General features: G+C 39.3%; 1 pseudogene; it reads right to left on the bottom strand.

The window, feature by feature from the left end:
• On the bottom strand, positions 1-26029 carry LOC149148286 (uncharacterized; annotated as a pseudogene).
• Between the last annotated feature and the right edge of the window lie 583 nt (positions 26030-26612).

The raw sequence follows: 26612 nt of genomic DNA, 5'->3' as shown, positions 1-26612 counted from the left end.
GATCCAGTCTTATCAACCTCAATATTGTATAGATCCGTTGTCAATAGCCAACTGGACTGCTTGATAAGCTTAATCAGGGAGGGACCCTTGTTTGGCTGGCATTGATTTCGTGAAGAATATGAACCCCAGAAACAATAAAAAGATTTCACCTAGAAAATTGAGTTGAAGTATATCGGAATTCCTGCAGCAGTACAGGTCAACATGGTTACCTTGAGGCTTACATCAAGAAATTGGTAATCAAAAATATTTGCCACACAGACCCGCATTAACGAAATGTAGCTCTCATCTGTTTGTTCCATCCCTTTCTGAAACCCGTGATACTTGCTGAGCTTCAGTTTGGCTGTCATGTTTTCGTTTATTTCTTCTCTTCTTGAAAGACTTGCCATCTTTTCCTCGATGTTTATCTGAATTATCTGGAAGGGTATTGTCACTTGCAACAGATGATGCATGTGATACAGGTGGTGGATCAGGCCATGGTGTGTGTTTTGTTGGAACCACGATCTCCAAAGGAGGGTCTATAACCCATCCACGAGGGAATTTACTATCCGCACGAGCCTCCATACGAAGCCACCACAGCAATACATTACGACCACATCTACCAAGTGGCTCCACAAAGGAATCATCTTTCAACATAGACAAAGGGCTCTCCACCACCTGACCATCTGCAGTCCAATCATCCCAGTCTCAAACCCAAGTTGGTTTATCGCTATCCTTCCAAACCAGTCTTGCATTAAGTGAAAAACCTGCCCACTCAAGTCTCCTTGGCAATACAGTGGCCCCATCACCAATAAATCTGGCACTTTTCTTAGCATATGGAATGGAATTAAAAGTATGCCAACCAACTAAATGGCCCAAGGAATTTCAAGCAGGTCCCTGCACAGGTACATGAAGATTTGCTTCTCCCCCCCTCTCCTTCATGTCTAGTTTCATTTCCTTAGTTGCCTGCATCCGTAATATCTCTGAGGGACCACGATATGCAAGGATGCCAATTGACAATGCACCCATCCATTTCACAGACTGTATCTCATAAAAAAGCTCCAAATTATGAGTATTGTTGTCATCAACAAACATGACAACACCATCCAGTTTTTGCTCCCTCACAACTCTGGTTTCATGACAAATAAAACATTAGCTTGAATAAATTATAGAATGAAAAAATCCATTGTTGTCTCCCAATTGAAGATGAATGGACTAAAAATAGATACCCCACATGATCAAGCTTAGAAGGTGCTAGAAATGCAAGTCTACAATATCCAGGAACAATGATTTTTTTGGCTTACTGAAAAGACCCACTTCACCATGGGACGCACCATCAGATCAGCATATGATGAACAATTTGGATTTGGTTAAAGGTGACATAACACATCAAAAGCACAAAAAAAATTACATATAAAAGTGTGAGTATGAAAAAAAACACTGCCAAAGCTCACCAAGAATAAACATGGAATTTAACAGCTAACCTGCATTTGATGTTTGGATCCTATTTCCTGGTAAATCTCTCTATGACTACCTATACTATATTATATAACTCACTATGGCATATCACCCTAGCAATCAATATGACAGAAAGGTCACCGGTTTGTCCTGAAACAAATAAAGGGCCAATTCCTTCCTATCACACAGCTAGATAATCTGAGATCAAATCAAATATCTTGGCAAGCATTGTTAGCACCAGCACAAGTTCCACATTTTCCCCAACCTCCCAGCTGCGGTTATAACAATCCCAACCCTGTTTACAACTTTCTCTTTGACCTCCCAAACTATTAGGCCAATTGTCTAGCATAAGGCGAAATCCATCCACTAACAAATATTCTCCAAAAAGTGCTTCTAGTTGTGCCTCTTCAATTACATTAAAGCCCATGGTTCAATTTGCATAGTTATAATTAAATGACAACCCTACTTAAAGTTTCCACAACAACATTGCATGTCTTATTATATGTTGAATAACAAAAGTGACAATCTGAAATAATGGGAACCAGTTGCCATGTCCATGTTATAATTTTTCTTGAGAATTTATATACCGTAGTGCTTGATGATATGGACAAAAAAAATTCTTTACGCAGGAAATAATGTTCCCAATATAAGGTTTTTTAATTACAACATATATTTCTTTACCAGAAGTGTTATATTTTCTTTGGTATCAATTTTGTTAAAATGTGCTACAAGCCGACCTGTTCGAGTCTGACTCAATATGCAAGTGGGGCATTACACATATGCAAGGGAGAATTCTTAGGCCCATTGAAATGTGTAATTTGTTTGAGAAGCTTGACACCCCTAGACCAATTAATTATCCACCACCCCTTCAAACAGTCAATTTCAGATGAATTCATCAAGAAATGGTTTAACATTCTTCCCAAGATAATATAGCAATAATCTTCGCAGGTGGCCTAAAGGAAACTTCAGGTAGAAAGTAAGGAACAAAGTGCGGGCAAGAATCCCGAACATGGTGGCTTGGAATAAATGATCAGAAATAATTTCTATAAAATTTTGGAAAGGTAAATCATTATTACATATTAAAAAAACAAATCATTATTGTATATCCAAGATAAGTGAATATTGTTCGGTATATCAAGAAGGTTGACAAAAAAAGATTTAAATAAGGTTACCAGAAGAAGAATGAAAGGGGTATTTGTTACACTAAAAAATGTCACCATGACTATTTACAGTTAGTATGGCTCAATCAACAGTCATGCTACCCTCTTAGGCAAGTCTTATGCCTCTGCTATCCATCTCAAACTCAAAGAAGAGAGAAAGTCTTGTAAAAAATGTGTTTATCTCTGGGGACGCAGATTCTCTCCAGCCTTAGCTGCGGGGACGCTCACAATGTTCACAAAGACTGCGTCTTTGGACGCTCTGTATATTAAGGGACAGGTGCGTCCTTCTGTAAAAGGCAAAATGCGCAAGTTTCATCTTAAAAAAGTTACTTGTGGTTACTTCTAGAACTTTCTAGAGGTCGGTTTGATGAAATGGATGCGCCTCCAGTTGGTTCATGTATCCCTATTAAGGAGGAACTTATCCCATCAATAAGGGAGCTATCCCACCCAAAGAGGGGGATTATCCCATTGATGGTGGACCTGAATAACCTCTTTACAGCACTATAAATAAAGGCATTGAGCCAGAGGGAGGGGAGGTTGAAGCTATACATTTTCTTTGGGTAAATGCTGCAGGAATTAGGACTCCCATTTAGAACCTTGTGAGGAGAGATTGTCTTTGCTTGATTCTACTTGGAAGTGGGTGAGCTTTGTCAAAGTAGAGGAAAACCCTTGATGGACCCTGGGAGGAACTTGCACAACACCAAGGCCAGGTTGTAAGAGTTTCTTTGTTTCGTTATTAATACAAACTGGTTCATTTTTCTCAATAGCTTGTGTTAATGAGTTATTTCATGTGTTCCTTGGTCTGCATGTTGAATATATGTTTTATTATATGAGATGCAAGTGCTTGGTAATTGTTTGATTGTTTGTGGTTGCAGGAATTGATGTGAAGGAGGAGCTCATCCGGATCGGCAAGGACGGACTACAACAACAGCGTTTTGGAATAAGGTAAGCCTAAACACTTGTAGTTTTCATGTTTTAAAAGGTGTATTTAGAGAAAGATCGCTCCATTTTGTCTTGTTTGTCGCTAGAGAGTTTAGACTCCTAGGGAGGTCAGCTGTGTCCGCACAAACGACTTTTTCCGCCACGACAAATTGGCGACTCCGCTGGGGACTCCATTAATGTGAAAGTCTTTTCCTTTGTGTGAACTTTGCTCTGAGAAAATCATTTTTATTTTCTGGTTTTTGACTGTGAGAATTAGTATTTGGGTGGCTTAGCTTTAGATTTAGTTAGATTTGGTTTTTCTTAACTTTTCCAGAAAGACGCACCCTCTGAGTACTGCACAGTGCGTCTTTGGACGCGCTGTTGCCGTTTGCACAGAGCGGGCCCGCGCCTGTTATAACGGGTTGCCTGCGTCTTCCTGTAAAAATTTAGAAAAACTCCATTCTTGCTTTAATTGCTTTTAGATTTTGTTTTTTCTCAGTGTTTTCTGCCCAGATCCTTTAGTACCCTGTCAAAAATTTTCACCTGAACTTGTTTTGTGAGCGTTGAGTGTTTTAGTGGATTTCAACGAAGTTTAGGCCTAGGGTTTGATTTTTGAATAGGTCCTGTAGTGACTTTGACGGTAGAAAGTTGTCCAGCCTTAGATCTCTCTGGTTTGTCAGCCTTCTTAGAAGTCGGGCCTGTCGTAAAGTCTCCTTGTGTGAGCAGCTTGCCATTTAAGTTGTCTTTTGGGTCAAATTTCGAATTACTTGTTTATAAAGTGTTGATTTCCATTTTACAAAAGAACAAAAAGATTAGAATTTTGTTTTGACTAGTTTTTGGTTCTGCAATAAGCTAGTCCTTGATTTGATTGTGATCAAGTAAAACACCTTAGAATAATCATTGTTGGCTTTGCCTCATTAGGATTAATTAGGGTAATTTCCTTTTGACTTGTTTTGTTTTTTGAGTGAATTTTCATAGATTTCATAGTTTGCAATTGATTTTTATTAAAATAGATTTATGTTTTTCGTTAAATAAGAAAAAATACAAAAACATCTCCTTTTAAAAGTTTTGTTTCAAGTAGCATTTAAAGTTTTTGGAAGAAAAAGAGTTTTTCGTGCAAGTAAAGAGTGGTCATGTTTTTATGCTTGGAAAAGACAAACGAATTGTTTCTTTGATTGTCTTTAATTAAGAAGTTGCTTTTATAAAAAGTGCATTCTCTCAACTTTTTAGTTAAGCAATTCATCGAAAAAGTAAAGTAGTGGGTAAATCATCCTAGGTGCATTTTGTAGTGGTTTCGAGTCGAGTCAACACACCACTGGTTTCACTTCCATCACCTTTTGACTTAAGAAACAACCTTAAAAGTAACGCTTAAATTAAAATCAATCTAGTAATTTTTATTTTTCTAGGGCTCTGAAACACCAACATAGCTTAGGCTAGGGTCTTGGAGTAGGTGAGTACTTAACTCTCCAAGACTACAAAACCAAACAGATAGTTTATCTTGAGTAGAATAAATCCAATTGTTTCAATTGCATTCTGGGAAAGCTCCTCTTAAAGGAGAAGCACGAGCTCGTGTCCGAACCAGTGAGGGGATCATTCCCCCCTCATTGGGAACGACGCCAGACAGTACGTATTACAAACGGTAAACCTCGGATTAACCATTGTCGAGGAGCCAGGGGTCACTTATCGGTAAACCTTGGATTACTGTCAAGGAGCCGGTAAGGGGATTGAGCTTGTTACTCTGCCCTTGCGTGCTGTCGGAGTTTAGACTGTTCCCCCAGGTGTAATTGTTGTGATTGGTAACTTTAGTGACCATAATCTTTAGGGTTCTACCGAGGTGACGGTGGAGGGAAGGTCCCACTGTACCTGGAACAGACGTCAGTTATACTCACTTGGATTTTCCGGGGGGTTCACTTCACTTCGAGACGGTTAAAGTGGAGGAACTTGTGCCGGTCTATTCATTAAGCAGGTTACCGGGGTAACTGTTCCACCCGCCATTTCTGTACTGAATCCAGCGAGGTTGGATTTCATCACCAACTAGCGCTTTTGGTCCAGAAGACTACTGTTTGTGTTTGGTTTGACACTCTAGATTCTTTAGGCGTGTGCTTCAAATTTGTTTGCTTCTTTAGAAGACTTTAGGTGGTTTGATTTGAAATTTTTACTTTGTTTTCGTGTGTTGTAGTTAAAAATCTTTAATTGTGGCGGAATTACCGAGACAGTCCCGTCGACTTCGGGGCAAGTCTCCTGAGATTGTTACCGGAATAGATTTGTTAAGAAAACTCCGTAAATCGCGGGGTGAATCTCCTGAAGACATTCCGGGTCAGTACAAAGGGTTAAAGGTCCTTGTAACTCCTCCTAGTGACAGTAGAGTAGGTTCACCTGAAGAAGGAGAATCTTCCTTGGTAGTCCATCCGGATTACCAAAGTTTAGAGACAGGTTATAATCCCGAAGCTGTTTCAGTTTCTGAGCTTGTCGGTAATTTTTCGTCTGCTAGTGATACAGGCGAAGAACCTGAAATATCTGAACCTGTTACTCCAACTTCTAGTGTTCCAGATTCACCAAGAATAGAAAGAATTATCACCGAAAATCTTCCTACTGGTTTGATTGCTATAGAAGAACTTGCTCCAGAGGAGGATATAGGTGTCTCTAACCTTGAAGGTCAACTTACTATTGATCTAAGGGAGCGTGAATCCATCTTTTACAGTCCTCCTAGAAGTACTACTTGGTACCTTTCGTTAACCAATTATTTGGACAACTCAGGGGTAGGTTTTTCTCCACCTCGTACTCCTTTTCCACCTAGAGGTATTTATACTCCTGTAAATATGACTGGTCAGTCGTCCGTGTTTACTCAAAGTCCTGAATCTTTTTTACACGGCGGTCCTTCTGTTCCCACTGGGTATCAATCTCTTTCTGGTACCTTCGCGGGGGCATCTCCTCAACCCGTTGATCGTGGGTTATTAATTGGAAACAATGGTAATGTACCATTGGGTGTAGGAGACATTTACATGATGTCAGGTTCAGTTCCCGTTTCTCAACCTCAAGGTGGCCAATTACCACCTGGGGGGCAACCGCAGTTAACGCCTGGGGGGCAACCTCAAGGTACACAAATCGTGTCTGGGGGGCAACCTCAAAGTCAGTATGCACCTATGGTGCAATACGTGCCTCAAGGTCAACCCCAGCCTCAATATGTACCCCAGGGTCAACCTCAGTATCAATATCAACCTCAAGGATGGCAACCTCAAGGATGGCAACCTCAAGGGTATCAACCCCAAAGTTATCAACCTCAAGGGTACCAACCTCAAGGTCAAGGTCAACCCCAGTATCAGTATTTACCTCAAGGTTATCAACCTCAAGGTCAATACTCGAGTCAAGGTTATCAGCCGCCTCAAGGTCAGTCATATGTTCCAAGTGTGGGAACTGCACCTTACAATTATCAATCCTACCCTCAATCCGGTTATGGATCTCAGTATCCTCAACCTGTTACGGGTCAATACCCTGGAATGTTAGTATGGGATCCATCACAGGGTCAACAGATGTTGCAGCCAAGTGTACAGATGGTTCCTCAAGCTGGACAACCCGTAGTTTCTGGTCCAACCCAGCAACCGCAACTTGTCCAGCCAAATGTTCAAACTTCTATAACTTCGGTAGTTACTCAGCCGCCAATTGCACCTAGCACTCCATCTCAAACGGCTGCTGCAACTACCGCTACATCTACCATACTTACTTCTGGAGTATCGAAGGCTCCAGTTTCTACTGTCCCTGTTACCACACCTCAGACATCTTTACCGTTGTCTGGATCTACGATTCAAACTACGGTCCAGATGCCTATAGGTCAGCCTGGTATAAGTACGGTTGTTACTACTCAACCTCAATTTGTTCAACCTCCGTACCAGGGACAGTACCAACATGGGCAAGCTGTCCAACAACCGGTTTACCAGTATCAACCGTATCCTGGGTACACTTATCAACAACCTCAACAACCCCAGTACGGTCCGGTTAATCCTGGTTTTCCAGGAGGATATAATATCCCAAATGCGACTCCTGTTCCTAGTTATCCTGGATATCCTCCTCCTGGGGCTGGTATTGTGACCCAGAGTTTTAGAGATCCTAACCGGCAGTTACCGTTTATCGCAACTTTGGATTTACCCGACTTGACGCGCCTAACTAATGATCCAATTCAATATCTTCAGTTCTGGCCGCCAATGCCAAATAAGTTGCCCAGTGATATACCCAAGTTTGAAGGTAAGTCTGGAGAGGATCCGTCTAATCACGTGATGACTTACCACCTCTGGTGTGCTTCGAATTCTATCTCAGATGATTCCATCCGCTTACGTCTTTTTCAACGTACACTCATTGGTCTCGCGGCCAAGTGGTACATTGAGTTACCACGGGCCTCTTTTTACAACTTTAGTCAGTTAGCTACGTCGTTCTTAACTCACTTTCAGTTGCCGGTCAGATACGATAACGGCACGGAGTTATTAACTTCACTAAAACAATCGACGTCCACGTACATTTCTGATCACATCCATGAGTGGAGACGTCGTAGGAGGTTAGTGAAAGTTTTTATCCCGGACCAAATCTTAGCTGAATGGTTTGTCAAATCATTATTACCGAAGATTACTGAAGATGTAGCTAAGGCCGGAGTAGTTACTGAGGAGCAAGTCATTGCTCAGGCACAATACCTTGACTTAGTTTACACTCAGTCGGGTACATTACACGAGAAGATTCCGAATCTTCCAAAGTCGAATCAAATCGCTGCTGCTCCTTCGGGATCTCATGCCGCTGATGGTATGATTGGTATCGTGACTACGAAGAGCAAGAAGAAGTCTTCCAAGGCTTCAAATACTCCAATTATCACTTTGCCTGATTCTCCGACAAGAGAGTCTTCTCCTCCTGAACTTACCGCCGATATTCACGCCAATGTTGCACACATCGCGATCGGGATTTAATCGGCGCCGGGAAAAAATCGGAAAAATCGTTAAAATCGGGAAAAAATCGGAAAAAATCGTTTGGCACAAAAATATTCATTTTTTTTCATTTTTTTTCAATTTTTTTAATATCTAAACCATCTACAACATAAAATAAATACATTGACACATAAATATGATAAAAAAACTAATATATAAGATGTTCAATATCATTTCTAGCGCTAAAATCACACATAACATTGAATCATGTCCTGAATAGTAAGTCCTGAGTCCCAAGTCCAACTCAGCCTCAAAATATCAACAAAAAATATGATAATGTATCTCATCATGTCATAATGTCATATACAATAAAATGAAAGTCTAATCCTATTGATTTCCTCTGCCCCTCTTGCGAGAATATGGCACAGCTTTCTCTTTCCCTCTAGATGTAGAAGCTGGTGCCTGTGGTGGTGGAAATGGCAGTGGAGTCTGACGTGCTCTAGAAGCTGAAGAACTAGTAGTAGCAGCTACAAGAGGCTGAGGTGGACGGAGAACACGTCCTCTACTGGTGGTAGTGGTAGCCCGGGTAGCCCGGGTAGGCGGTGTCACCTCCTCCTCCTGCTCCTCCAACTCCTCCTCCTCCTGCTCCTGCTCCTGCTCCTGCTCCTCCTCCTCCTCCTCCTCCTCCTCCTCCTCCCCCTCCTCCTCCCCCTCATCCTGCACTAACCAATCCTCAGTGGGATCCATGAGAGGCCTCTCGGTCTCAACCCTCCATTCAGCAGTGGTGTCAATCCCATCCAATGAGATGGCTTCCGTATCAGGTGTCTTCTCTAGTTGTTTCACCCACAATCGAAGATTGTAGTAGACATAGACCATGTCATTAAGTCTATGGGACTCCAACCTGTACAAAGTTCATGAAATAATAAATTAATAATTAATATTATAAAAAAAATATTGTTTAAAACTTTAATGAATTCAAAAATTTATTTGGAAATTTGCAATATTTTAAATGTTTAAGTGTTAACCTATTGCGCTTCTTGTTGTGTATTTTTTCAAATACACTCCAATTGCGCTCACATCCCGAGGAGCTCACTCCCATTTAGAACCTTGTGAGGAGAGATTGTCTTTGCTTGATTCTACTTGGAAGTGGGTGAGCTTTGTCAAAGTAGAGGAAAACCCTTGATGGACCCTGGGAGGAACTTGCACAACACCAAGGCCAAGTTGTAAGAGTTTCTTTGTTTCGTTATTAATACAAACTGGTTCATTTTTCTCAATAGCTTGTGTTAATGAGTTATTTCATGTGTTCCTTGGTCTGCATGTTGAATATATGTTTTATTATATGAGATGCAAGTGCTTGGTAATTGTTTGATTGTTTGTGGTTGCAGGAATTGATGTGAAGGAGGAGCTCATCCGGATCAGCAAGGACGGACTACAACAATAGCGTTTTGGAATAAGGTAAGCCTAAACACTTGTAGTTTTCATGTTTTAAAAGGTGTATTTAGAGAAAGATCGCTCCATTTTGTCTTGTTTGTCGCTAGAGAGTTTAGACTCCTAGGGAGGTCAGCTGTGTCCGCACAAACGACTTTTTCCGCCACGACAGTATTATATAAGATCCTATAATTTAATAACATCCAACCAGTAATCATAAATAGGTCAAAACGACTACTAGGTATATGAGAAACGATACATAGCCAGAATGAGAATGAAAATGCAATTCCTATAAAAGCATATGTAATTTCTAAAGTATTAAAAACCACACACTTGGTAATAAAAGTCCCAAAACGCAATAAGATAATTAAAATTATTAATTAAAATAACCATTGATAGAGCTTCAAGAGGCAATTCTGACAGAGTTAGTATAGGAGAAACTGCCAACAAACTTGTGGGAATAATGACCCTTAGCAAAGTTTTGATTCTACTGAAAGATTAGACCATTATGCAACTAATAATTATAGGAGATTTTGTGTTAATTATAGACAAAGTCGAGAAGTTGAGTTCAAAGAAGATGGGGATATACTCAGTATCTACTGGCACCTGGCTCCCCCTCGCAATGAAATCTCGCTAGATTGTGTGGACTATAAATTAAATTAGATAATTGTATCTCTAAATTTAACTAGAGGAAGGCAAAATCAATAGATTTCTATTTTTTGAAAATACCGCTTACGGAAACAACACTTAAAAATCTACTTCAAACTCTACACTTTTTTCCATGAACGACCAAACACCTACCTTGGTTATCTGACAAATAGAATAATGTCCTTCATTTCTCTGATATTTCACACCATTTTGAGGATCTATACCAACAAGGAGAAGGAAGATAAATATCTCCATTCCAATTCCAACCAACATTAGACACCCAAACCGACCCATTATCACCAAAACCACTATAGTTCTCCCAAAATATTTTATGTTGCATCCTGCTGATTCCATAGCTACTGCAATATTCACCCAGGAAAATATTTAATGCATTACTGCATGGGGCATATTGTTTTCCCTTTTTGGGTAGCTAAATACCTTTTTCTAGTGTTACTTCATCTAAATGTTGACATTTGGTGCAGTCTGTTAAGGCTGCAGCTATGCCAGAAATGTTAATAGATATTTTCTAAATATCTAATTATCAAATAAAACTTCTTAACTCTGCTTTACTTTCTAGAATAGGCCATTCAAGTATGGCCTTGATCTTCTTTTATCCATGCTCAAGGTATCTACTGAAATTGAATTTCAAGGTACTAAAGGTTCGTCTTTTCTTTGGAAGACTGGCTCTTTTCAAAATTGATTATGATTTTTTTTTTTTTTTTATATACAAGTGTTCTAAATATTAATTCATGTTTATCCTAACAATTATTATGATGAAAAGAAATACACATATATATACCTAGTTTATTGTTCTTATAAATGAACTGAGGGTGTTTATTAACACAAACAACGTGACCAACTATTCATACAAATCATTCTTGGTTTTGAATCCCGTATTTCACTCATCTCCTTCTCGAATTCAGATTCAGAAATATCCACTCCTCGGATTTTGATCTCTTTCGAGTAAAAAGCAAGGGCATAAACAAAACAAAAAAACAAGAGACCATGATCAAGGTTGAATTACATTGACTTTTAACACAATCTAATTATGCTTATTGAGAAGCTATAAGAGATTGAAAATGCATGAGTTCGAATATCTGATATTCTCGTCACCTTGAGGACTAACATAAATAAGTAAAAAAAATATAGGTTTGACGAATATGCTTTGTCTTTACTGTTATGGATATCATGGTTTATAAGTTTGATGAGCATTGATTAGAGATTAATATGCACTAGTTTAAATGTCAAATATTTTCATTGCATAGAAGACTGATATAAATATGTGTATTGAAACCTATGGATCATAAAAAGTATTAGCATGAACGGGATGAGCACTTAAAAGGTTTACAAAATGAACATATGCTTTCTGATGGACTTGGTTGCCTATTTTTGGTTGATGTAGCAGTCCGAAGAGCACCTGGTAGGTGTGTGCAACTGTTTTATTTTGTTTACAGCTTCAGTTTGGACAATGTGGTTGTTAAGTAATCATATTTTGGCCAGATGAGGCAACTCACACATGTTGTCATCCATGGAAAATTTGCAACTAATTGTGGCATTCTGAGTTGTAATTCATGGTTATAAATATGAAAAGAATGGCCATGACTATAAATGAGTGCTATACTTATATATTGGGTCTGTTACTAGTTCAGATTCCTTCTACTACTTATTTCATTTCTTATAAAGAAATTGGCCTTGCTCTCAACTTGAAGGAAAGAGTGAGGTTTTTGGTACTAGGCCAGCCTACAGAGTCACCGAATGTACATGTCTTTTCAATAACATTAGCATCCAATTTCCCCAAGACCTCTATTCATCACGTATCTATATCTATTTTGTTGTTATGTATATGCATGGATGAGAACTAACCCGCGGATTGGAAAGAACTATATGATAACCAAGATCTACTCTTCCATTAGGGAAGGTCGAGACATCCATTGAGGAAAGGTATGATATACATTGTTCTATTACATTTGGTATCTACTTGATATGCACTCTTATGACATGGGTAAAATGTAAATGACAGGTGGCAAGACTACCTGATTGGATTATTCGATGACAAGTATCCAACCAACATTGTAGTGTGATCCATATTAGGGTGTTGACCCTAGTTGTAAGGAGGGGTGGAGGTATTTCCCATCGTGTAACCTCTAAACCTGGAATTGTGGGAGGTCAGTTATGGAAACGCTCCCATAGACGTGTGATGACGATTCCCAGTTGGTGTTGACCCTAGTTGTAAGGAGGGGTGGAGGTATTTCCCATCGTGTAACCTCCAAACCTGGAATCGTGGGAGGGCAGTGATGGACACGCTCCCCTAAACGTGTGATGACGATTTCCAGTTGCCTGTTGGGGAAGTTAGGTCGATATAGTCGACGCTTACACCATATTGGTTTTATCAGTGGTTAGATTGGTATAGCCTATGCCACCAGATATAGCAGCAGAGGATGGATAGGGTGGGAATGGAAGTAGGCCAGGAAGGATAGGAGGATATAGATCAATTGGAGACTCTTGATGGGAAGTAATGTCATTGTCTGACTTATCAAATTTTACTACTATAACTCTCTCTCCATTTGTTATGCCTTATTGCCAAACTGCTTCGAACTCTTGTATCTTTTACATTCTAACTTCGGGATGAAGTTTTCTGAAGGAGGAGTGTATGTAATGCCCTATTTAATATTATCCTGCAAATTTTACTACGTGTTTAAATTTCCTTAAATATGGACTTATAATTATCAATAAATATTGGTACATACCTACATTGTTGAAACTGTAAATTTGGTACTGATATAAATTTTGTTATTATTCCCAATTTACCTCCCCAATTTTTTAAAATTTTGAGAAGACATAGTCCTCTCCAATTAATTACCAATTTATATATTCATCTCTTATCCCCAAAATATTTACTTGGGATAAAACATGGTCCTCTCCAATTAATTACCCAATTTTATATTCATATCACATTCCCAAATGTCCTCTCAGATTTACTTGGGAGAAGACATGGTCCTCTCCAATTAATTACCCAATTTTATATTCATATCACATTCCCAAATGTCCTCTCAGATTTACTTGGGAGAAGACATGGTCCTCTCTAATTAATTACCAATTTATATTCATCTCTTATCCCCAAAATATTTCTTTGGGAGAAGACATGGTCCTCTCCAATTAATTACCCAATTTTATATTCATATCACATTCCCAAATGTCCTCTCAAATTTACTTGGGAGAAGACATGGTCCTCTCCAATTAATTACCAATTTATATATTCATCTATTATCCCCAAAACATTTACTTGGGAGAAGACATGGTCCTCTCCAATTAATTACTAATTTATATATTCATCTCTTATCCCCAAAATATTTACTTGGGAGAAGACATGGTCCTCTCCAATTAATTACACATTTTTATATTCATATCAATCACATTCCCAAATTTCCTCTCCTGTTTACTTGGGAAAAGAGAAGTCAAATGTAAGGATTAGGGAGAAGTTATGACATTAATGAGAGGTGGTTGAGGTGGAGAAGAGAAGGGGGCATAAAAGGGGAAGGATGAGAGGAGGAAGGGGATGCTGGGTCTTGCTTTTGGTTTTGGTTGGCTGTAATTTTGGAGGAATTATTGAGAGAGAGGAAGAGAGTATTGTTTATCTTGGTCTTGGACACACACACTACAACTGGTTGGACTTGGGCTCGGAGGGCTAGGGAACCTGTGGAGGTTTCTTGGGCTAGGAATTACTTCCTAGTTGGCTGAGAGGTAAATCTAGTCAATAGTCAAGAGGAGTGTTCCAACAGGAGCAGTAGCTCAAGGGCATCTCCACCGGGCCATCGATACAGGTATTTCTCTATGCATAGATTACTCATGTAAGTGATTGAAATGAAATTTGCACTAATTAAATTGTAGGAATTAGATTCTAAATGGTAAATTATCATTGTTTAAATGTCTTGTAAGAAAATAAATTATTGCCTCTTATTGCATTTAATTTTAGAGAATATAGATCTGGTAGAAGACCCTAGGATGGGATCTTATAGAAATGAGATAAATTCTTCACCATTCATAAGACAATGCTTTGAATATGGCAACTACTTAGGGTTTTGTCAAAGAGTGGGAGAGGTAAGTTTTCATTAACAAATCAATCATTTGATTGCCACCAATCTGAAAGGAGAAAAGGCCACCATTGTAGGGATTGATTTCAAATTCTCATTTGATGCCATCTCTCTTTCCATAAGGATAACCAATAATGGGGAGTATTGGTTCAAAGGCATGAACCTAGACCTAGAAGAGAATAAAAGCCACCAATGGAAGAATTAACCTTTAAGGAGAGGATTTCCATAGAAATAAATGAAAACATGGAGTTTTGGCTTGACAAGATCAATTGCCACCTTGAGAATATCCTTGAAAAGGTTAACAGGGACAACAAGTTACAAAGGAAGATGGGCATCCATTATTACACAAGGAATCAGGTTGCCAAGGTCAGAATCAAGCAGTAGAAGGCCAAACTCAATGAAAACCATAAAAATTAAAAATGAGAAGGAAAAATATGAGATTATTTCTTAGGAATCCATGATAGCATAATAAACCTCATTTAGCACTTCTGGACCAATTTTGGGATTTATTTTAGCATTTTTGGTTTTTGGTGAAATTTGGTGCAAAACTCAGAAATTGCACTAGTTACAGAACACAGCGCGATTTTTCCTCAGAGATCCAAATGAAAAGTAGCTTGAATTTATAGAAATATAATGGCCTCCTCTCAAAACCCATTTCCTCAAATTTTTCAAGTAGGGCTCAGATTTTGAGAAAAATAAGAAAAAGGGGTAAAAAGTCAACATTCTGCCTCTCTTTTTGACATGCGTTGCACTTTTGGAGACACCTTGGGAGAATCAGTTTTTTAAGGCCTTCGCATGGGTTATTTTAAAAAATTCAAGATGTTATGGAAAATAAAAAGACAAGGCTAGTTTACCATTCTTTCAGATTTCAATTTTGACTTCAGGAAGGCACCTAAAAGTGGACTCAAAGTTGGCGTTGCGCTTATGCAATTTTCTGAGATTTTAATTAAAAATTCCACTATGTAATTTCTCAAATTTTCTAGTTTGAGTTGGTCAAAGGTAAATTGAGGATGTAACTTTAGTAGTTAGAAGTCTAGATGATGTAATAATGAATAAATAGGCATGATAGGTTGTTTTTATGGTTAATTAGGCCTCATAAATGAAGCAAAACTCAAATCAAAGTCTAAGAGAAGAGTTTGTTTTTGACCTTCTCACTATCACTTGTTGGTTGAGAGATTATTGGAAACTGTTCCACCACTTAGGGATGCGACCCCTAAAGGTGGGGACTATGTTTGTTTGAGTCTATATGTATCATTTCTCTTTTAGAGAGAAGGGTTGGACTTCAGAGGAGAGGACTTGTATCTTATGTTTTGACACAATTAATCAAGGAGCAGCTGCAACTACTTTTCCAGTATACAAGTGCAGTGAGTTTGTTATGTTTTTTTCTTTCTATATCAGTTTCTTATGAATGAATCCATGTCTCTTAACATGTTTTTATTTCCTTAGTGATTTTCCTTACAGTAACACATGCTCATTTTGACCTTCTAAGATTTTTAGACCCTAAACTACGTTGACCAAATTCTCATATTCATCACAAGAAACTACTATATTTCTCCTCTTTATGCATGCTACTACAACCCTTTAAGAACTAAACCTAATGGGTTTTTCTCATCCCTGGTCCAGTAATCCAAAAAACCCTAAATTTTCAAAAACTCAATTAAAACTATTATATCTAACTTAAAATCCATTTCCCTTCCAGCCATTGACTGTGAAATCCTTAGAGAGATCCCTCTCTAGTTTAGCAGGGCTAGCTGCTGAACTACAAGTGGTTTGAAGTTACCTCTTTCGATCTCCTCCTTAGCCTGGGACATTGTGGGGGATAACATTTTGGCACTGTTGCCAGGGAACAAAAGATCATATTTTCCTTGGGAAATAACGACAAGGATCAGATTTGATTGTTGATGGTGAACAATGTTCAGACACAAGAAATGTTGTGCATCCTTCACCTGGTGATTCCAATGTTGAAGAATCCAAAGAATTATAATTCTCATGGCGACTCCACTATTCAAAAATAGGTAGTTTGAAGAACTTATTGGTGACTTAACTGTTTTCAAAATGGATTCAACTGCTCGAAGGTATGCTCCTATGAATCGTGCTCACATTCCTAGTTTTCCAAATCGTATTCCTTACATAGATGGGCAAACTAATCTGCCCAAATTCATAGACGAAAACGAGGATGAGGTTGTTCTGCATCTAATCAAATTTCATTGGCATATACATAAGCTCGGGATTAAGTTTCAAGAGGATTGTTTAATGAAAATGTTTATGGTTATGTTATCACTCAGGTTGTCCCTTAGCTCCTTGAGGGATACGACCGAGGTAACCACAAACCAATCTTTGGACTGCAGGTGCTAGCCCACCAGCAGTCAGAGAGGGCTCTCTCTTTAGGATTTAGCTTTTGCTGATGATGATTTTAGGCTAGTTATTGAGTACAAAGGGTTTTGTTTTAGTTTTGGTGGGATGGATGATGCTTTCAAGTAAAGAGGCAGGGATAACATGAAAGTTTTAGAACCATTGGGCATGAAGTCAAGGAGTAGGACTGCTGGTGCATTTTCTTGGTCACAAGAGGGAATATGGAGCAAGCTAGCTGCACATGAAACACTCATTCAAGCTAAAGGATGGAGTGAAGGCTAGGAATGAGAGGCAGTTAAGAATATCTCGTTTAGCTTAGCAGAGGGAAGGTGAATGAGCTCTATCTAGGAGCAGTGAAGAATCCCTAGATAACTGTCAAACATGAGTGAATTAAGGGAAATATGAGCCAGAGGGAATTCATATTCATTTCTAATTCAGATGAAAACATATAGAAACAACATAAATTGAGCATAGAGGGCAATTAAACCAATTCTAAACTATTCATTCTTTCTGCTATTTTGGATGGTACATCAATGGAAAACAAAGGTAAGAAACACTTATTGATTCATATTGCAGCACAAGAATTCCACATTCAATTCTTGAAAACATTCATACACAACACACAGTCATTCCTCCAAGCCTTTCACAGTCTTTGATTAAGTAAAACATCAGGTATACAGAGCGAGTCTCTCTTGGAGCTATACAACCAACCAACTCTTTAAGAAATGCATCAAGGTGATTTATAGGGAAAATACCTAACAATATTCATTACAATAGGTCTTAAACATATCTGAGGGAGATGAGTTTTTTAATCTAATCTTGTCGTGAAATAAATGCAAGAAGATATCTAGGCGCCACGTTGGGCAGCTGCCTCAATAATATGATTTGAAATCTGTCCTTATGGCTTTGTTCGTTTCATTCAGCCATAACTGTGCTTTGGGCTTTGATCCCCTACTCTTGAGTGGATTTGATGTGTGTTAACTATGATTTGAGAGCCTTTAAATGGCTATACCGCTTTCTTTGACTTTGTTTGGGGGCTTTTAATGTTCACCTACTTCAGACTAATACTCTTTTCCGCTTCACTGATACTCTTTAATTTAATTCAGGATTCATCTTTCCTCTGATACTCTTTGACACTTGAATCAGGCCATTTTCTCTCCCTCGGCGTGTTTGAAACTGTCAAATCACCCCTTTTCTGCCCTTTCAAGGCAAGAATGGTTGCTGCAAATGATTTCCATGGCTTCTGGAATGCTACTGGCGTTGGCCGATGTGAATAGGAATCATAAATGAAGAAATCCTGTTAAAACTACAAATTTTCGGGCCTCTTGGAAGCTGAACGATATGAGGCTTTCCATTTTGGTCATTTTTCCTTAGCGATGCGCGATTAGCGCTAATCGCGCATCGAAAACTGCCACAGATTTTCATCCTGGGCTCTCTATGCTGCGATTTGCGCCCTTCACGCCTTCCTTTAGTGATGACATCGGCATGACGTCAGTATGACGTCAGCAGGGGGTCCCAGTATGGTAGTGACGTGGCAGGATGATGTGGCAGGATGATGTGGCAGGATGGCGTGGCAGTACGGCGGGGTTTTAACTCGGAGATCGGCAGGGACAGAGGACAATGGTTTTTATATATATGATTCGATGGGGGCGATCGCCAATTTTGGAAAGGTGATATGGCATGCGGCGGTGTGATAATGGAAAATATTGCGAAAATGAACGAACCACGATGCGATATACTTTCGGATGTGATAGCAATATCGCATCGGCGGACGAGAGGGGGCGTATGTATATAGGTAAAAACCTTGCCACTGCTGATCGCGAAATCGCATCGGCGAAGCGATTTCGGGAGAGTATAAAGGGGCGGGCCGATGAATGAATGCTACGACCTCCGACAGCGATATCGCGTCGGAGGAGAGGAAGACTTATCGGAGGAGAGTTAATGCGATCAGAAATGGCCTTTTAAAGCTTTTGGAAGGGCTCTTGATGCATCAGAGTGAGTCCGATGGCATTTGAAGGGGGTTTTTGTGTTTTGGAGGGAGTCCAAATATCTTAGGAAGATGGTTTTTTGAGTGAAATGAGGGTTCTTACTAAGTTTCAAGTAAACTTAGTAATTCCCAAGCGATACTTATGGTTATATTTCAACCAGAGGAAGGGATAAGTATATAGGGGAATTATTGACATAGTTTTAGTAGGGGAGGGGAAAAATATAAGGAGTTACATAATAAAGTTAGCAGTTAATATGAAATGTGATGAGAGAGCACTAAGTAGGCAATCTTAGGCTATTAAGGGGAAAATGACTCGTATAAGAAATATAAGCATCCTTAAGCAAAGCAGATCTTTACTTAGGCAATGATATGGAAAATGATGAAACTTAAGAGATATCAAGCAGATCTTGACCTCTTTGGGGAAGTTAATGAGTGATTTGGGGAATAAGAAGAAGGGGGAGTTAGTCATGTCTCGCTTGAAGTATTCCACGGGAAAATTGCTTTTCATTTGTGATCTGAAAAGGTATAACACTTGAAAGCATGAAATGGATCACACAGCTTGATTCTGCAACCACCAAACTACTTACCCAGCCTACTTGCCTAACATTTTTTCTTCTTTTGGTTTGGGTGCACTTGAACTAGCATACCCAAATTTTCATTATTTTCTTCTTGCTATCCTCCTATCCACATCTACACTTATTTCATCCAGGGGCTCAGATTAAGCAGTTGAGCGCCCTTGTTTCTCTACCTATCTACAAATCTGCCAAGATTAAGCTGTTTGGACAGATGTTGATTCTCTATATTCTACAACAGGAAATTGAAACCTAGGGAGACCAAGATTAAGCTGTTTGGCCCTCCCTTAACTGAAAAAACTCATCAAAAATGGAACAACTCATCAAAAGGGAACATAGCAGTGGCATTTAGACTAGCACATTCTCATGGACACTTCTCTGGCCTCTGTAGCAAATATGGAGCATTGCAACATGCAAAGTATGACATATTTGGCATGTAAAAATGTCGATCATGAAAGATGAATACCTGCTGCAGTAGGAGGCTAACAGTGGCTCCACTTGGGGATGGCTTTTCCTTGTGAAAAGCCAAGAACAGCAGGTCAGACTGCCTTGATCTTCTATTGTTGCTGTAGGACTGAGACCTTCTTTGTGCTGACTGTTAAATGCATGGGATTTTGACGTATGAGCAACACTTTGCCTCAACTGAATCACTGTGAATATGAAGCATTGCCTGTTTTCTTCTACGCGCTTGATATTACATGCACTTTTGCTTGAGAACTGCCTTTTGAAATAAACACAAAAAGGGAGAAAACTGGAGCAACTACTCCTAATTTTGTTTTTGAACAGGCTGTAGATGTAATACTAAAAAACGCTCCTCTGTTTTGATACTATTGATTGAAGAGCTGGAAACCTGAATGCAGCATTTTTAATTGAATTCGCCGTTATAAACAACAGCGCTACCCCTTTACCATTGAGTACATTTAAAATATATCTAAACCTGCCTTGCGCACCCTTTGAAGTAACTTGATAATCGGGAGGAAATTTGAGGTGTTTCTCTTTGAAATTAACTTCAAACGAATAGAGGCTTCGAATGTTGCGCTCCTTTGGCTCTTTTCTTCAGAACTGCGCTCTTTTCCCAAAATCAATGCAAAGACAGAGCTTTGAAATGGAGGACTTGTGCTACTCTGTCCCCATACTATGCTGCGTGGCTACTAGCAATCGAATTGCTTATGAAAAATAAAAGGAAAGCTCTGATATATACAAACACTAATGTATAGATATATACAGGGGCACAGTATCCTTTAAAAGGGGTCTCGATAATGTTTCAACATTCGGCCATTTAAGGGGTCGTCTTCCATTGTGTTGTTATCTATAGTTTTGAGAAAATACATGTTATTGCCTTACACAACACTGATTAAAAATGGGCCTTTCCAAAGAAAATCAAATTTTGCATGCTTTCCCTTGTCTTCTCTTCGTGAGTCCCACCTTAACACTTTATTGCCAATAAAGAAATCCTCAGCTTTAGTGCTTTTGTCAAATGCTCTCTTTAGCCTTTCTTGCACAATTTGAGCTTTGTCATACACATGCTCTCTGGTTTGCTGGAGATGAATGGTCTGATTTATTATTCTTTGAATATTATTTGGTTCTGCTTGGATCTCTTGTAACAACTTGATGATGGGAATGCCCAAGGAAGATGGAAATCTGGCCTCCATGCCATATACCAGCTCATAAGGGCTCATCCCAATGGATTTCTTTGTTGAAAGTCTGTCTGCCCACAGGGCATTTGTGAGCTTTCTATGCCAGTTCTTCTTGTTCTCTTCTAAGATCTTCTTGATAATATTGATCAGACTCTTGTTGGATGATTCGGCCAGGCCATTACCTTGAGGGTAATAGGCTGTAGAGTGGCCTAAGGTGATATGAAATTTATGGCAAAAATTGATCATCTTTTTGGATTTGAAAGCAGCGGCGTTATCAGTGATGATCTTCTCAGGGCAGCCAAATCTGGACAGGATATTGCACTTAAGGAATTGGATAATTGTGGAGTCATTGGATTGCCTACATGGGATGGCCTCAATCCACTTGGTGAAATAGTCGTTGGCTATTAAAATCCACTTATGTTGGCCCGAGGAAGAGGGATGGATTTCTCCGATGAAGTCGAGACCCCATTGTTGAAAAGGCTTTTCGGTTGAAATGGGATTGAGAGGCAGAGGCAACAACTTTCTTTTGCCCTCAAAGATTTGGCATTTATGGCACGAGGTAGTAAACTTCTTTACATCTGTAAACAAGGAGGGCCAATAGAAACCAGCCCTTAGAATTTTATCAGCAGTGGACTTCCAATATAGATGTCCTCCACAGTCCCCTGCATGGAATTGTTTCATGACATTGTTAGTTTCATTCATGGTCAAACAATTAAGCAATATGCCCTCATGATTTTTCCAAAATAATGCGGTATCTATGACGCAAAACTTTGAAGTCTTCATCTTTAAAAATATTTTCTTGGTTTTGGACAATCCTGGGGGAGAAAACAGGTTTAACAATACAAAGCATATATCAGCATACCATGGATATTGCAAAAAGGTTTCACTGATCTGTGGAGTTGCCAGCTCCTGTTCATTGTCCATTTGGTTAATGTATAAGGCTTGAAAATTTGTTTCAGACATCAGTCTGGCTAAACCTTGTCCCTTTATCAACTTGGTTGGTTTTATTTCAATGTCATACTCAAGGATACTAGCAATCCACTTGCCTCTTTTTCCCTCTAACCCTTCTTGGGTTAATATGTCTTTTACAACAACATTTGGGACATAGGCAATCACATGTGAATCTAAAATGTAAACTCAAAAATCTTTGATTGCTTTGACAAGAGCGTAGGCCTGCTTCTCCATGATTTGGTACTTCAAGGGAGCATCTCTTAAGGCTTGGCTAAAAAATGCAATTGGCTTTTCAGCTCCTTGATCATCCTTTTGCAAAAGGACAACAGCTATGGTGTGCTCAGATGCAAATGAGAATATGATGAAGTCCCTATCAAATTGAGGACTTGTGAGGACAGGGGATTTGGTTAAGGTAGTTTTGATACTCTCAAAGGTTTGCTTGGTCTCAAGAGACCATTTTACCTTAGCATCCTTTTTTAACATGTTGCTTAACAGTCTTGTCAGTTCAGCTAGATTTGTGATAAATCTCCTTAGGAAATTGATATTTCCTAGGAATGCTTGCAATTCTTTTATATTCCTTGGATATGGGATTTGCAAAATGGCTTGGATCCTTTCAGGATCTATTCTAATCCCGTCTTTTGAGATGATATGGCCGAGGAGTTTTCCTTCTTCAAGGCCAAAGAGGGACTTCTTGGGGTTCAAGGAAATGCCGTATTTCCTACATGTCATGAATATTTGCCTCAAATGTTTTAGGTGCTCTTGATCAGATTTGGAGAAAGGGGTTAAGTCATCGAGGTAGACAACTAGGAAATCATGTATTTCCTTGGAAAATGCAATATCCATTGCCCTTTGAAAGGTAGCACCAGCGTTTTTAAGTCCGAAAGGCATTTTCACATGAATGTTCCCCACGGTGTGGTAAAGGCTGTCTTGTCTTGGTCATCCGGGTGAACCAGTATTTGATTGAAACCTGAAAAGCCATCTAGCAAAGAGATTCTTGATGACCCCACTACTCTTTGTAGGATGTGGTCCATTTTTGGCAATGGGTAATGGTCTTTTAGGGAGACTTGGTTTAAATTTCTTAGATCTACACATAGTCTAATCTCACATGTCTTCTTTCTTGTGGGAACAAGATTGGATACCCATTCAAAAAATCTGATGGGTGCTATGATACTTGCTTCAAACATCCTTTTCACTTCCTTTTCAATCAAGGGAAGGAGTACGGGATTGATTCTTCTAAGTTTCTGTTTGAAGGGCTTTTGGTTTGGTTTTAAGGGAATGGTGTGTTGGATCACTGAGGTGTCATAGGACTTCAAATCCTCATAACTCCAAGCAAATACATCTTGGAATTATTTGAACAAATCAACATATTTGGGCTTTTGATCCATTGGCAAAGATTGAGATAGTTTGATCATTTTGGGCTTCTCTGCTGTCCCAATGTTATGTTATTCTATAGCAGTGTTTAAGGGCAGTATTTTTGGTTTGTTGGGAACATCATTAGCATCAAACATATCTTCTAATGGAGTAAGGCCGACAGGGAGAAATTTATCCTTTAAATCAATGATCTCGGCCTCTGTTTTGGATATTTCCTCCAAATGCATCTATTTCAGCTCTTGTATGTTTGCATTATCAAAAACAGTTGGGTTCAACATTTGTTTGGCTGTTATAGCCTACTGATTTTCATTTGTTTGTTGTTCTTCATCCGTCATGGTATCCATGTCAATGTTAGTTTTTGAAAACTCATCCTCAAGAGTGAGGAAATTGTTAATTTGTTCATCGCTTTCAAACACTTGCCAATCTTTAACATTATTTGGGATAGCAGGCCTATGTTTTATCTCGGCAGTGAAATGGTGATTTGGCTCAAAGGGAAGCTTGCATGTACTAGCAAAAGTGGCTAGACTATGTGCATGAATGGTATGATCTCTTGAGATCTTGGCAAGCGTGGTTTCAGTGAATGTATTGGGTATATTAGTGGCAACAGTCCTATATGCCCTCATTCTATTGTCATTAGTAACAAAGTTGCCTTTCATTTGTTGGATTACTAGGTCGGAGTCACCTAGAATAGACACTTTGGCAGCTCCTAAAGCTCTGAGTAGCCTAAGGCCTAAGAGGAGTGCCTCATGCTCAGCCATGTTGTTGGTGCATTTGAAATTTAGTGTATATGCATGACCTTGTGCATGGTTGTTATGTGTGTTGTGAATCCATATTCCAGCCCCTGCTCCTAACTTGTTTACTGAACCATCAAACTCTAAATACCATGCGATTTCTTGCTTGTGGTTAGTATTGAGAGTTTCAGTCATTTTAGGATTGGGCAGACCTGAGTCTCGTGTTTGGCGAGGTTCTTCTTGTGTGCTGGTTGCATTGGCTATTGTGACAGTCTCATGGGTATGTGCAACCGATTCTTCATTGATGTGTGCTTGTTGTTCTAAAGCCGACGGCTTGACATCAGTTAAAGGGCGGCTATCATTATTAAACAAAATAAATGAATCCATATCAGTATGGATCGAGTAGATGGGGAAGTTTTGTGGCTCATCCTCGCTACACACCATATATCTCATGAGTGTTTCTCTATATAGTCTTTTTGGTTGCCCAAAGACTGATATAGTGGTGTAAGAGAGGTCTAATTGAAGCGATCCTTGGAGTTTTGCTCCCCAAGATCTTGATAGGAGCATGGTGTATTTTGGTGGAATGTCAGCGACCACCACATCCATGAGGATTGTCTTGTTAGGATATTGGACTAAGGAGACACACAAGTCTTTGATTAAGCCTAAACACTTGACTTGACTTAAGTCAAAGGAGAATAAATCTTTGTATGGCCTGGTTACGTCAAGGTTTAGGCTTTCCATTACCGCCTTAGGCATAAGATTGTGCGATGCACCTGAGTCAAACATTGCGTTATGTAAAATTTTTATCATGGATATGCAAATTGATATAAAATGGAAAAACTGCTCCATTGACTATTTTTCCATTGACTTCTGGGCCAAAGAGCAGCTCTGGGGTATCATCTAAAACATTTACATCATCCTTAACCTCTGGCATTTGTAACGATCTTTGTATTTGCTGCCTATAAACATCATGCTTGGCAAGCTCCAAGAGGGGATGGATATCTTAAGTTTTCCAATCTGTGCCTCTAAATTAAATGGCTTTTCCAGTGGAGTCTTGTTGTTGACGATGGAAGATTTCTCTTTTTCATTGGAATTATCAGCGATTTGCTCAGTTATGGACAGGATTTTTGGAACACTGTGCACGTCCTCCTTTGAGGCAAAAGGTAAGACAGGCTGTTTTTTAGAAGGTTGTTTGATAGTTATATCATCTATGGTTACGTGCCGTGGGTTTGGGACAAATTGTTCAACGTGTTCTGTTATAACGGCCTTGCCTTTGATTTTATCGATATGTTGTTTTTCCTTTGGTTTGATGGGCTTGGGCACATCAATCGTTCTGGTTCTTAGCTTATATTGCTTGTTTAGCTCATAAACGGCTGGGTCATAGGCTTGTTCAAAGTTGAAAGATTGTTGTGTTTGAGTTTGGCATTGATGCATGTTATCGTTATTTTGGTCTTCTTTAGTTAAGAAGACGTGTTTCTCGTTCTTCAAACCCATTAGGTTTATGTGAGTGTCTTCTATGGGCTCATTAGATGTTGATGTCTCAGCGTAATTTTCTTGGAAAGGAGGCCTTATTTCACGGTCTGGGCTCGCCCTTCCGGCGTTTGGGTTTTGATTCCTTCTGAAGTTCGGGTCCCTAACAGTGTTGGTTTGCTGCCCGTCCCAAGATGATTTTTTCTCAACATTGTCCACTCTGTCTACTAGCCTATGCATGCCATTGATAATGGCATCCAGCTTTTGGTCTATGGCTGAGGGTTCTTCCTTAAAGGTTGTTCTCCTCTCTGTGCTGGCTCTATTTCTTTTGGCAATTAAATTTGCCTCCACAATGACAACCACGTTTTGCATTTCGGCAAGGCTGTTAGGGGCTCTTTATTTTAACTGGTAGGCCATATCTGGGTCGAAACCATTAGGGAATTTATACAAGGCAAGGTCAGGTGGAGGTCTTAAGTTCTATGGTATTGCGTTGTAGACATTATTGAATCTTGCACAATAGTCCAAAACAGTCTCTTGAGGGCCTCTTTTAATTGTATCGTATTCGGCTAGTATGTGCAAGGGGTCTTTCTTTTTCTCCCATCGTTGATAAATGACTAGTACAAGGCTTCTTGGTCTACTATGGAATTAGCTGGGAGTGCTCTAAACCAAGTCCTGACATCTCCTGTCAAACTTTGGACAAAAATCTTCATTCTCACCCCATCATCGTCAATCTCATAGCTTTCAAAGTAATCCTGCATTTTCTTTGTATGCTGAAGGGTTGTGCAGGCATTCGTGCCATCAAAATAATTTATTTTAGTCTGGTAATCCTGAGGCATAGCCTTGAGGTTAGCAGGCAATTGTAGGGGTGCATATCTATTAGCCATATTAACAGGTATAAGTGGAACGGCTTGAACAACTGGGATAACATGAGTAGTAGTGGTAGCATGTTCAATGA

The sequence above is a fragment of the Pinus tabuliformis genome, chromosome 9, assembly GCF_031772625.1.
Source record: "Pinus tabuliformis cultivar Carrire ecotype Pingquan chromosome 9, CPIR1, whole genome shotgun sequence".
Classification (NCBI taxonomy): Eukaryota; Viridiplantae; Streptophyta; class Pinopsida; order Pinales; family Pinaceae; genus Pinus; species Pinus tabuliformis.
The sequence above is the reverse complement of the archived record's forward strand: the minus strand, read 5'-3'. Positions and strand labels throughout refer to the sequence as shown.